A 12,663-nucleotide genomic window follows, 5' to 3' on the forward strand; every position below is an offset into this window, starting at 1 on the left:
GAGCATGGCAGGCCCTGAGACTAAGCAAAGAGAGGAAATTGAATGTCTAATGAGATGTAAACTCCCTCAAATGTGGTTTTTAAAAAAGAAGTGCTGTCAAAGAGCAGGAGGCAGAGAGGGTTTGATGTTTTGGGGCTCTGAGAAGTGTCATATAGTTCTGGCATGATTGACTGTGCCCTGGGAGAGGCATTTCTGCAAAAAACCAAGAGAAACTACTCAGGACTGGGGTAGGGGGAAGGACTGAAAAATGGGCTGCTTGATCACCAGGTCTTCTCCAGAGGCCATCCTAATACCGCTTAGAAGCGTGTGTGTGCACAGCTTTTCTGTGCCGGTAGCAGTCTGAGAACCACAACTTTCATTCTTGTGAAAATACTGTCTTGCAGTTGATGTAAACTATTACAGCAAAAGCAAAGCACTGTTTTGCTGCTACAGGCTGCACCTCCACAAGGAGATTTAGCAGGGATGGTTAGTCTGAGGTGGTGACTTCAGTGTTACTCATCAAACAGCAGCTATGTCCATTCATGAGTACAGAAATAATTGGCTCAAATGATAATACTTGAGTTCAATGTGTGGTTTAAGCAACAACCACAAAAAATACATAGAAATCTTTAAGGAGTCAATGGAAGCTATAAAAAAGTGTAGAGCTTGCACTGAAAACATGAGCATTGTGATAAAATTGATAAATTGAGGATAAAATACTGGTTTGCTTCTCAGAGCTGCTTGAGGACTGGGGGGGAAATTTCTTCATTAATAGCCTGTTCTGTCAACCTAGAAAGGAAATAGCAAAGACCTTACTGTTGGCCTATTAGAAAGTTTTACTGTTTGTTAGGGACAGAATATGATAAATCTTTATCTTTGTGACCAAATATAGCAAAATAATTTACTTTGAATTCAGAGTTTTTACTTATTTCTAGGTGTATTCAGGTTGCAACTTGTACAGTCAATACTCTCTGCCAACTAATTACGCAACAATGAAACTGGATTTTTGCTAACTGGGTAGTTTGAAGTGAGGTTTGCTCTCAAATTATGATGTGTTGTGAAATGTTTTGGACAATGTTTTTACTTGTATTTATAGTTTCTGTATGAAATGTGATCTGATGCATAAACCTGATGAATTACCATAGTTCGTGAATCTGTTTATAGCACGTTTTTACCCTTCCCTTTAATAAAGTAATGAAATAAGTAAATAAGGAGTGTTTTTGTCCTTAAAGCACTATTCTAAGACCTGCAGGGATGGCACTGTCTGCTTTTCAGGGTCAGCTCTGTCTCATTGTCCACTTCTCAGGTGGTATAATAACATCATTTACCCCCAGTTGCAGAGCTGCTAAGCTGCATATTGTTTTACCAGAACAAAACCAGACTGAGTTATTTTACTGGTTGGATTTTCAATAGCAAAATAATGCACCACGTAAGGAAATGAAAGATTTCTTATAAATCAAAGTTTCACATATGTCTGCAGAAAAGCTCCGTTATGTCGGGGAGTTCCTGGTTTTACAAGGTAATTAGCTGAAGCTTTCAGAAGCAGTTACGATCGCTGCCGCTGTTCCCAGTTGTGGATATAGCAGAGCTTTACCCTGGGGACAGCAGCTGATGGATCTGCTTCTTATACTGAGAATGCATCCCTGCTGAAGAGGGACATGGCCTGCTCATAGAGGCAGTTCAGCTTCTTGGCAGTGGTAAAGCAGGGTTAAATGGAGGCCTGCAAATTCTGATATAAAAGTTTCCTTGATCAGTGATCAAGGATGTTGGTGAGGCTCCTGAATGAAAAGGACTTGTGGAAGAACTGATGCTTGTGAGAAATCTTAAGCTTCCTTCCTAAACATCTGATCGGAAGGTCCTAGTCTTCCTCCTCCTCCCGGACAGAGTTTTTGGCAGTATCTTCACAGCAGCTTCATAGTTGCAAGGCATATGTAAATGCCTAAACTGTTAAATGCTGTTGTAGGATAATTGCAGTTCTGTTTGGCACCTTGGACTAGTTCTGCTCACACGCTGACATGGCTTACATCCTCACACAAAGCTAAAGCTCGTTACAGGAACGAAACTCCTGGTTTTACAGCTGACTTCCCCTGAAGCATGTGATGAAAGAAAAAAAAAAGATGCACAGAGATAAGCTTTCTCTGTGCCATTCTGTCTTGTGACTCAGCTCCCAGGTCAGATCTTCGCTAGTTCTGCAGACTGGCATGCTATGCAACTTGGTTTTTTCTCTGGGTACAAGGTGTGTGTTAGATTTACCAGCAAGGTGAGATGGTTGGTTGGTTTTCTTAATAAAAAATAATAATCTTCTGTGATCATCACTTTACATCATTAAGTTCCAAAAAGGAAATTAAGTCAGGTGGCATGATTTCCAGCACTAGAAGTTGTTGCACAGAGAAATTGCTGGAATAAAGTAGCATGCAATGGCTGCCTGCACAGCTATGTAAAAGCTGAAAGCACAGTATTTGTACACAGGCTGTTGTCCATTTAGCACCAATTACAAATGTTGTATTTTCCCCTCTGTAGTAAATTAGTATCAGTTCTTGGTATTTTCAGAGTATGTATCAACCAGTGATTCTGGCACAGAAATAGCCCAGCTCCTTCCAAACTGAAGTATATGAGCAAAACCACAACAGTTTAAAAAAAAAAAAAAGTCTCACGGAGGTGCAATCTGTTCCAAGAGACAGTGCTGCTGTTTAGTGTTGTGTGTAATAAAGCATACTGCTGGGTCCTTTGTTCTCCTTTCATACCTATTGGGGCAGTTCAGGGCTAAGTGTTGTGCAGGAGAGGCTCCATAACCCTCAGCATTTTGCCGAAACCTTCCTTTGCAGCCAATTTTCTTGTTTTTGCAAATTTGTGCCTGACACAGGTAAACTTCTCTTTCTGACATCTCTGTTTCTATTGCAGCTGTGTTTTGCTGGTGCTGATGAAAATAATCAGTAGACTGTTTATGTGGCCTGTATTTCTTCTCTCCCACAGTCTTCCACCTTACAGTTCCCCCTGTTCCTGCTGAGTATCAATGTTTCTTCAGTAGGGAAGTGACAAGCACTTGCAAAAAGTACATTGAGCTGGGAAGGACTGGAAGAGGTTGAGGTGAAGTCAAGGGAGCAAAATGTCAGGCTGCAAATTTACCTTCGTGGGCAGTATGTCTGTGAAAAGAACTTTTTCAGCGGTCTGTCAGAGAGACGTTTTTGCCAAGGGTACAGTATTGGCAGCTGGTGGCTGGAGCAGGTCAAGGACTGGTGAACTGGCAGCATGGAGAAAACCTGAAAACATCCTCTCCATCCTACCTTAGGAATGACTAAGACTTGTACAACCAGGAAGCTGGCCTAGGTTGTGCTATCTCAGCCATTCCACAGGCATGCCATTGCAAATCCTGCAGGTAGATGTGCGTTTAAAGATACCAGATGCTTCTGAAAATGCCACAATGCTATCGCCAAGCACAAGAAAGGGGACTTGGCCCTGCATCTGTGTGTTTTCCCCGCTGCAGTGTGTCTTGGAATGAACCAAGAAGGCCAGAAATGGGAAGAGCAGCGAGCAAGCATGGTGAAGGGTAGCAAGTTTACACCTGCGCTAGCCAAAGTCAGGCTTGCAGGTGGAGTCTTTGCCCCCAGTATGTCCTGCTGGATTGCTCTTCTTCCACAACAGCAGGAAATATTAGGCAGCTCTGACAGCAGTTGTGTCGGGATTGTTTTACTGGGGCTGAAAGTTTCATCCTGTATCTCTAAAGAAGTCCTAAGGGCGATTATCAGAGCTATGTGCTGACACCTTGTGCTCCGAGGGCCACCTGAGCCATAGCCCAGTTCAGTCTTCACCCACTGTGAAGTTTGGTGGATGCAAATCACTGTCTGCTTGAACAGCAGTTCCTGCACAGGGAGTTGGTGCTTGTTCACTGGATTTGCTGGGACTTCCCTGGCACAGAGACTCTTGTGCAGTCTTTGCTCTCCAGCTGCATTTGGATGTCGTACAGGATCCTCTGAGATTTGGCCTTGAGATCATGGCCCCGAGAACATGGCCCCTGCTAGCCATCTTTTGTATGTCTCCTGTACCCTTGTAATCAGCATGTGGACTTACTTATTGAGGCAGCACTGAAATTATCAGCAATCCAAAATACCTCTTGCTGCTGTAATGGGAGTTATTCATCTCCCAGTCAACTCCTGTAGTCATTTTTGTGTCATTTAGCAGCTGTAAACGCATCACATCTGCTTTAACGGACAGAAAACAATTATGGTTGAGGGGAAAATAAAAAAAAAAATTAACAGATAAAATGTTGAGGTGGGACAGCTTTGCAGAGCTGACCTTCATGCTGGGAATACTTTATCAACATTCTTTTTCCAGGAGGAGGAGGATTACTTTATTGCTGTGGATTTATATAATACCACCAGTGCTTTCTGCACCACTCCAGCAAGAGTAGGAGACTTGGAACGGTAACAGGTTTGGTGTTCAATAAGGTCAGACCTGTTTGGGGGCTCTTTGTAGCTTGCAAGGAACTGGTAGCACTAACAAGTGGAGTTAGATCAGTGCAGAAATTCACGTGGTTGCAGCACAGAGAAAACAAACTGCTCTGTGCTGTTCCTGAAATTGAGGTAAAAATCAAGCTCAAAGCAGGCTGAAACAGCTCAGAAAGTTGTTCCTGTCTTTGCTTTGGAGTCAAGGAGATCCTGTTCAGCATAAATTGTCATCTGCTGCTGACACCTACTGTCAGCAGCGAAGGGCTCTTTTCCTTATGTAGGTAAATCCTGCATCCTCATCCTGACTACTGGAAAAGCAGCCAGCCCGCCTGGGTCACAGTGCAGTGTGATTCTCTCCTGGCAAGCTTGGGTGGTTAATTCTACTTGCTCTCCTTCATAACAGGTGGAAGGATTTATTTCCTTTTTAGCAAGGAGTGGAGGATTAGGCTGTAACTTAAGCGAATGTGTATAGAGCTGAAACAGCGCAAACGTAAGTGATGAGAGGAAGACCACACTTGAATGAAGTAATCCAGTTTTACCCAAGGTACTAATACATTTCTTTTAGTTCAACTCATGCAGCTGCTAAAGAGAAATTAGGTTTTGGACAGATACTGACTTTTACATTGCAAAGCTGCTTTGGGCATAACTGAGAAACAGAACTTTCTGCAGCAGCTGAGAGAGAAACATGAGAGAAACGTGAGCTGCTCCGACAGCGTTCAGCCTGAGAAGAGCAGGGAGAGCAAGGAGTCCCGGGCTGGAACCAGGGAGTGTTTCTAGCCTGAACGTGCTGCAGAGGCATCTGTTCCTCTCCAGTCTCTGTTTGCTCAAGCACCTGAGAGGCCTCATGAAGCAACGAGAGCTACCACTTCACCTCAGCTTGGCAGACCTCCAAGCCGAGAGGCTGTGGGTGAGGGAAGGTTGTGTTTGATGACCTTTGGACAGCACGTCAGGAGAGGCCCAGGAAGACAGCTGAGCTATGGGAATGTTTTATGCCCTGGAATGACAAATGAAGCAAGGGCAAGGAACAATCAGCAACCTTTGAAAAACGATGTGGGATGCTCTGGAGAAGGCAGTCGATATGCTGGAGTGTGATGCTAAAGGAGCTGCATCCCCCGGTCTGCACGTGGCTTACAAGGACACTGTATGCATTCAGCTGCTGGGTCAGGCCAGCCCTGCCATTCTCTTCCTCTCCTTCCAAATGTATGGCCTAACCATACACGTTTACAATCTTGCCAGCTCAGAGAGACATGCACCTCCAAATACAAACCCTCCGGTTTAGGAAACTCCTTACCGCAGCATATTTTAGAGGCCAAAACCACAGATGAAATGGAAACGATTAGGTGATTTCTCAGAAAGTCAACACATCAGTGACTGAGCCATTATGTGACTTCTGGCTCAAAAATCCCTAGATCTTGAATTCCAGAAGCAGAAGGTGTTAATGGCCTCTATCAGAGTCCAGTATTGGGGTAGACAGAGCCTTCCTCTGAGGCAGCGTGACAGTTCTTACATCCTTATATACAAAGACAAGTCTCCTAGCACCACTTCCTAGTGCAGAAAGGTAATGCTAGCTGATAAGCACTTTTCCCAGCGCAATGTACTGAAATTCTGCAAACAGCATGCCTGTAACTGCACAAGAGCTTTTGCTGGCATAGGTGGAAAGAGAGAAGAGTACAGGTATTTTGCATTCCTGACCCAATATATGTGCTGGGTAAAAAATTTAAATGTAGACCAAACTTCATAATAAAGTTCAGATGGTTGGCACCCCCTTACTCAGCATTTCTGTTAGACAGATGTTTTGAATAAGCAGTTGCCCTTACTGCATTCAGACACCTTCACACTTTGCTAAACAAGTGTTAATTTTTCAAAGTGTCAGACAAGGGCAGGTAACATTACCATCTTCCAGGAAAATTTATGCGTGAGACATTAATGTTAGGACTTTGATGATGAAGTAAAATCCACGTTCTTTCATCTCGGTAAGTGGCCTGATCACCCACTGAAATCGGGAGAAAAGGCATGGTTAACATTTTGGATGACTATGCCATTTGTACCGAACATCCTAAATAAATGAAAAGCCAATTATGAAATACTTCGTTTGTGTTTCAAGAGATGGAGCTGTAGTCTGTGCTATTACACCATGTGCTGTTATTACAGTGGTCACGTAACATCTAGATCTAGAGAAGATCTTAAAATGTCACAGATCTTAACAAATCTCATGGATCTTAACAAATGAAATCTCAGCACACTAGTCTGCTTTTCCACCCAGGACAGGGGGGTTGCAGGAGCTGCTTCTAGCCTTAGCAGTCTACTTTTGTAAGTCATGCAAGATCTGGAGGGAGAAATACCTTTAATTAGCGTGGAACAGAGCTTGCATTTTGCTTTTTCTTCACTATTTTTCTTCCATAAGCTTTTTCAGCTTATTTTTCCCTAACGATGCACCGTGCTACTCAAGCCCACAGATTTCAGGTTACAACTGCATCTGTCCTGGAGAAGGTCTCCGAGCAGGCTGGCTGCCTGGCAAGGGGAGAGTTAACAGGGCTGGCATGATTTTACTATCCTGCAGTAGTGCCTCAGGGCCCCAAGCCCAAACTGGGGGAGGAAACCGATGTACCAGGCTCGGTATCTCCCCAGTAAGGCACCATCCCTGTCCAGCTGGTGCCCCAGACAAAAAGCTGGGGGCAGAGGTCGCCCTGCAAGGGGGGGAGGTGGGGGCAGGGAGGCGTTATGTCCGTTCCTTCGCTACCTTGTGGGCAGTTTTGTTAGTCCGAGATGAGCTGCAGAGGTACTCAAAAGAAGAGTGAAAAGGGAGAGAGTCCTAACTGAACTGGGGTGTCTGTCTGGGAAGTGGCAGCTGGTGCCCAGAGCTGTCAGTTTGGGGCTTTTTGGTTTTTCAGGAAAAAAAAGGGGACACACACACACACACACACACACACGAAAAGTAATTTTCTCTGCACAGAGCACTGAATGCTCCGTATTTAAAAGAAACGTTAGGCCTGGTTCAAACCTGGCCATTAGCCAGTATTGCACTGGTGCAGCTGCATCAGTGAAACCTCTGGAAACTGTGCTGCAGCCCCGCAGCTTACCCTGGGAACAAAAAGGCAAAAAACACCCTCGGGGGCTTCGTCCAGCCGGTAAGCAGGTGTCCTGCCCTGTGTGCCTTCCCCAGTGCCGAAAGCCACAGCATCACCACCAGTGATGACCTTTGGAAAAGCCTGTAAAACTCCAGGGAAGAGCACACAGAGTGTGCTTGGGAAAATGCTCATCCACTTCACTGCTTCTGGGGGATTATTTCAGGCTGGTGAAACGATGTTTCTGTTGACTGAACAATTACCAGAGCCAAAGAGGAAAGGACACATAGCTTATGTGTTTAGCTAGGCCATGTTTTCAATTTTTCCCCCCACCCCCGGTACAGTCGTGCTGGTGCAAACAGTGAAAGTTGGAGAGCTGGGCCGGAGTGAACAGGGACTTGATAGAATGAGATACATCCTCATGTCTTCTGGAAAAAAACAAGTGGCAAAGACGTTTTTACTGCATTTCTGCCTCTAACACTGGGTGTAGTTCTGTCTTACTGCACGGTTTCAGGTACCCTCCCCTCACCACTGTCCGACCCCAACCCCTTTTGCCCCTCAGACTGCAAAAGTAGAGCTCTCCCAGGTAGTCAGGCTCAGGGATAAATATTGCCTGGGTGTCAGAGGGTGAGCCTGTGCCCGCAGGAGGTGCGAGAACAGGCAGTGGCTGCTGTGCTGCGGAAGATGTGGCAAAGGCTCAGTGCAGGAGGGCATGGAGGAAGAAAGCACTCGATTAAAGATGGGGTGAACATCCCAAATGGGTTTGGCTGAGTGACACTCGCAAGGCAGTGGGCATAGGAAGCCTGGGGAGAAGCAGGCATGAGAGGACTGTGGGTTAAACCCAGAGGTGTTCAGGGAAGTTTGGTGGAATTTCTGAACCTGAGTGGAATAAGCCAGGCTCTTCCCAGCAGGAGAGTTACTGACAGCAGGCGTGCAGCATGGAGTTTGACTTGCTGGGAATGAAGGGGCAACCAAGGGACAGGATCATGATCAGAACAGCTGAGCCCCACCACACAACGAACCTCATGTTCTTTCTAAAGAGGGCCTTCCTCCTCCCTTATTCTTTCTCTTACCCAGTAACTGCCCATTACATCCCCTCTCCTGCCCACGTAATCCCTGTCGCTGTCAATTAGCCATGGCAAAGAGCTGAGGGCTGTTGCTTAAGAAACAGTTGCTCATCCAGATAACTGTTGTCAAACACCAGGCACACTATTTCCTACCCTGCCGTCGCCCAAGACAAAAGATGTACAGCTCCAAATCCAGTTATACCAGTGCAATCTCCCCTGCTCCTGTAAGAGAAAGGCATTTAAAAACAGGTTTATGTGTTGCAGCTGCACCTCTGTTCAGGCTGTAGCACTGTAACTCCAAATACAACATTACCCTCCCCTCAAAACAGTTACTTGGGCAACTTTATTTGTCCAGCTCAGAAGCCAGGAATCGCTCCAGAGGATCGGGTGCTGTGTGCCTAGCCCTGACACCCAGCCGTACAGCTTCCAGCTGCAAACTGGGGAGCAGGTTTTCCACAGCACTCAGTACCTACCAGCTCTCCCTTCCATGGCCTGAAATCATTTGGAAACCGCATAAATGGGAGCTGTGTAAGTCTGGTGGCACAAAATTAACCATTCCGAGCATCTTGCAATGAACTGGACTTGACAGCATGTGTTTGTGCCAGGTTTGTGCTTGGAGCCAGGTGGCTGTGGTGGGTCAGGTCCGGCAGTGGCAGCCTGAACACTGGATTTAACTGCTCGGTAAAATCACAGCCACAGCAGTTGATAACAGGCATACTTTAGCAGCCAAAAGACATTTTCAAAAGGCTGTGTAAAAATAGGTAGAAATATTAAGCCTGATGGCTTTTAAGGAAATGCCCTGTGAGTAGAAAAATTATTTTCAGTAAGTACTTATCTCAAGAGTCTCTGCCTTATTTGAGCATGATATTTTGTACTGAATAAAATTATGGTTTTGCCAGTTTGCCCCTTCACAGTATCAACTCCTATCCAAGAAGGTAGCAAAGCCATAATAGATGCAATCTATTCTGTGTGCTTTTCTGAAAGAGCTTAAGAATGAGTAGCTGAGTCTCGATAACCATCTGTAAACTGGTATTCCCACAAAGTGTCTCTGTATTACACTTGGTTTTAGGCAGAAGAGCTAACATGGCATTTCCACTGACCCTGCAAGGTGAGGTAAGTCAGCCTTGCTGACCAAAGAGGAGCTTTTTGCAGAGGTAGTTTTAATATGGTTTGTTTTTTTTTTTACTGATCCTGTTCACCACACAGATGCAGAAACCTTCCTGCTGGAAGGAAGGAGGTGCCACAGCAGAATGGCTAGGCGTCAGAGAATTTTACTGACCATTAAAAAAAAAAATGTATTAGATTCTTGTCGTCATGAGACCTGCATATTCTGAAAGCTGCAGAATGAGCTTCTTCAAAAGGATTAAAAGCAGAATTTCTGAAGTGCAAATGATGCTGCAAATGGCTTGAAATTTTGGCCCATTCTGGCCTTCAAACAGGAGGTGTGTTTTAAGTAGCATATGACACAAAACAAAAAAAAGGAGACCTTTTTTAAACCAGGCAGCAATGCTTTTTCTCCACTAGCACCAAAAGAGAGTCCTCTTGGAGCACAATGCTGCGAAGTCTATGTATCCCGTGAGGCTCTGAATAGCTTTTTAGAAGTTAATAGATCCTACATTATATTTTTAAAGCAAGTGCTTGTAGGGCCTATTTTCCTGGCAGTGAAGCAATTAATATGTAAGTTTTTTAGAACATTGGAACCATAAACACATATTTACAACACTAACATAGACAGTTACAGCAAACTGGCATAGAGTACAAAAGTTGAGAAATCTGGTCAGACTGGTTTCTGAAAGGTAAAGAGATCTCTGTTGAAGTGATAAACATTAAAATACTATTAAGATAACACTAATAGTGGTGCTTTCAGAGAAGCCTAAGCAATCTGGTCACTCAAAAAAACCAACAAAAAGACACAACAGATGAGGAAAACCAGGCTGTGAAAAAAAGCAACCCCGAACCAAAACAACTGCTTCCAGAGAATGAATGGGGAAGGACACTTACGTCAAATCCAATCGTGAAATTATACACAAAGGAAAGAACCTAAGTTCCCTTAGGAACCTCGAGTCATCTAAAACACTTTAACAGTTCTAAATGTGGTGCCTTTATTTTTGTAACAGATGGATGTTAATATTGCAGTATGCTTTCTATTACAAACCCAGTTTCGACTCCCTGCTTCCCAGCTGATCCAGAATGGAAACAATCCATCTTAGCGTTAACGTCAAGTTCCTTGTTTTGGCAGAAGTTTTTATTTACCATTGCATTTTTCTGCAGACATTACAGGCTTTGATGTGGATCATTTCTTTCAGGATACATATTCACTGCAGAATTATTTACATTCAAGCTGCTCGAAAGCATCCCAACCACAAAATAATTGCTGTAGCCACTTCCGTGTGCCACTAAGATTTCTTGGGGTGCACATGTGGGATTTTTTGGAAAGCACTGGAGAACAGCACTTGACTGCTGTCACAGCTAAGGAGTGGTGCAACTCAAGTTTTAACCTATAAATCTGATGGGGCACCCACTAGAGTTAAGGGGGTTTGTGAATGGCTCAGACTTGACTTAGGGACAATGTTCAATTTAGAGCTCAAAGGAGCTTTTCACTGGGGAGCGCATCTTTTGTGTGGGGCTGGGATAAGGAGAGCATTGAGCAAAGAGCTGTCTGTGAATAAGGCAAGTTCATCAGGAAGAGGGGTAGGCAACGGTGATGTCAAAACTACTTACGGAAGCTAGACTAAAATTGTGTTGGATTTTGCAGAGCCAGGTATATTTTCTAAAATACAGCGAGTCGCATCCATGTATTTTGGAAAGGCAAAGCTTTGCTGTGAGTCTGTCCTCCCAGGCACTCGAGTTTCTCTGCCTGAAGAGCAGCTCAGGCCTGCTGCCTGTTAACACCAGAGCACAGCTGTGGTCTGAGCACCCCCGCTGCAAACTGGAGCAAAGCAGGAGGAAAGATGCATGGAGGTGGCAAAAGCGCGATGCTTTGGCAATAGACCTCAGGTCAAGATTTTAGGGGGACCTCTTTCAAATAAATCTGTAACATAGCATATATATAAAAATTTATATAAAAAATTATATAAATATATATAAATCCATCCCATGTCATACCCGTATTACAGAGTTCCTCTTCTGGATGAAGGAAATGACAGGCAGGCATATATGGAGGCTGGAGAAAGGGGCTTGCCCTTGGGAACTAGAAATACCTAAGTAGAAGCAGGGCCAGCTGGGAAGATTTGCAAGCGCAGAAACATTTCTGTAATGGCTAACAAATGAGTTTTGAGGGTGTGCAGGGGAATTATATGATGAAGAAACTCTTCTAGAAATGTGAATTGTAAAAGGCGTTTAAAAATTTTTTGCAAGAGGTGGGAAACATCAAAACACCGTTAAACCAATCTAGAAAATGAAGCCTCATTGAAATAAAATTACATTCTTAGGTTATTTACGTGCTTTGCGGAGTTTGACTCAGAAGCTTTCTGAAAGCTGGAAGTGCCACATTACAGCTGAATTACACTGAAGTGGTGCAAGGGTCCATTTTTATATTTCCCTGGAAAAAACTCCCAAACCTGCCGCATAAAGCCCAAATCACCACAGGTCTTCACCAGACACTGAAAAGAAAGATGCAAATAATTGAGCTGTGATCAAACCATGGCAGGGTTTTAAGCCAAAGGGTGTGTGGTGGCAAGGAGGGTGCCCAGGCGCACCCCGAAGCCCTGCTGCACAGGCTGGGAAGGTTACTGCTCGCCATCTGCCACTGTACTCGTCATGCTTTGGGGCGAGCTTTAAAACCTTGACGTTTGCCTAAATAGCGATTTAAAGTAATTATGTGGGCTTGGATTCTGATAAAACACGGGTCGAAGTGCCTCTGGAGGAGTTAGCAGGCTGTAGTCTGCATCCCGCGGTCTGGTACTCGCAGCCTGACCCCGGCACCTGTACGGTTCGATTAAATTAAATACGGTGCAGTCGCTTTGAAGCTGAAGTCCTCGACCTGGCCTTAAAGCCCCCGGGCGGTGTGTTCTGTGCTGGTCTTTACTGAACAACCACTACAAACCCCCCCAGTTTTCAAAACCCGGGGAAGAAAAGGGCGTATGAAATCCCTCGGCCAGCCGGGGG

The sequence above is a fragment of the Falco rusticolus genome, chromosome 1 (genome assembly GCF_015220075.1).
Source record: "Falco rusticolus isolate bFalRus1 chromosome 1, bFalRus1.pri, whole genome shotgun sequence".
NCBI classification, from domain to species: Eukaryota; Metazoa; Chordata; class Aves; order Falconiformes; family Falconidae; genus Falco; species Falco rusticolus.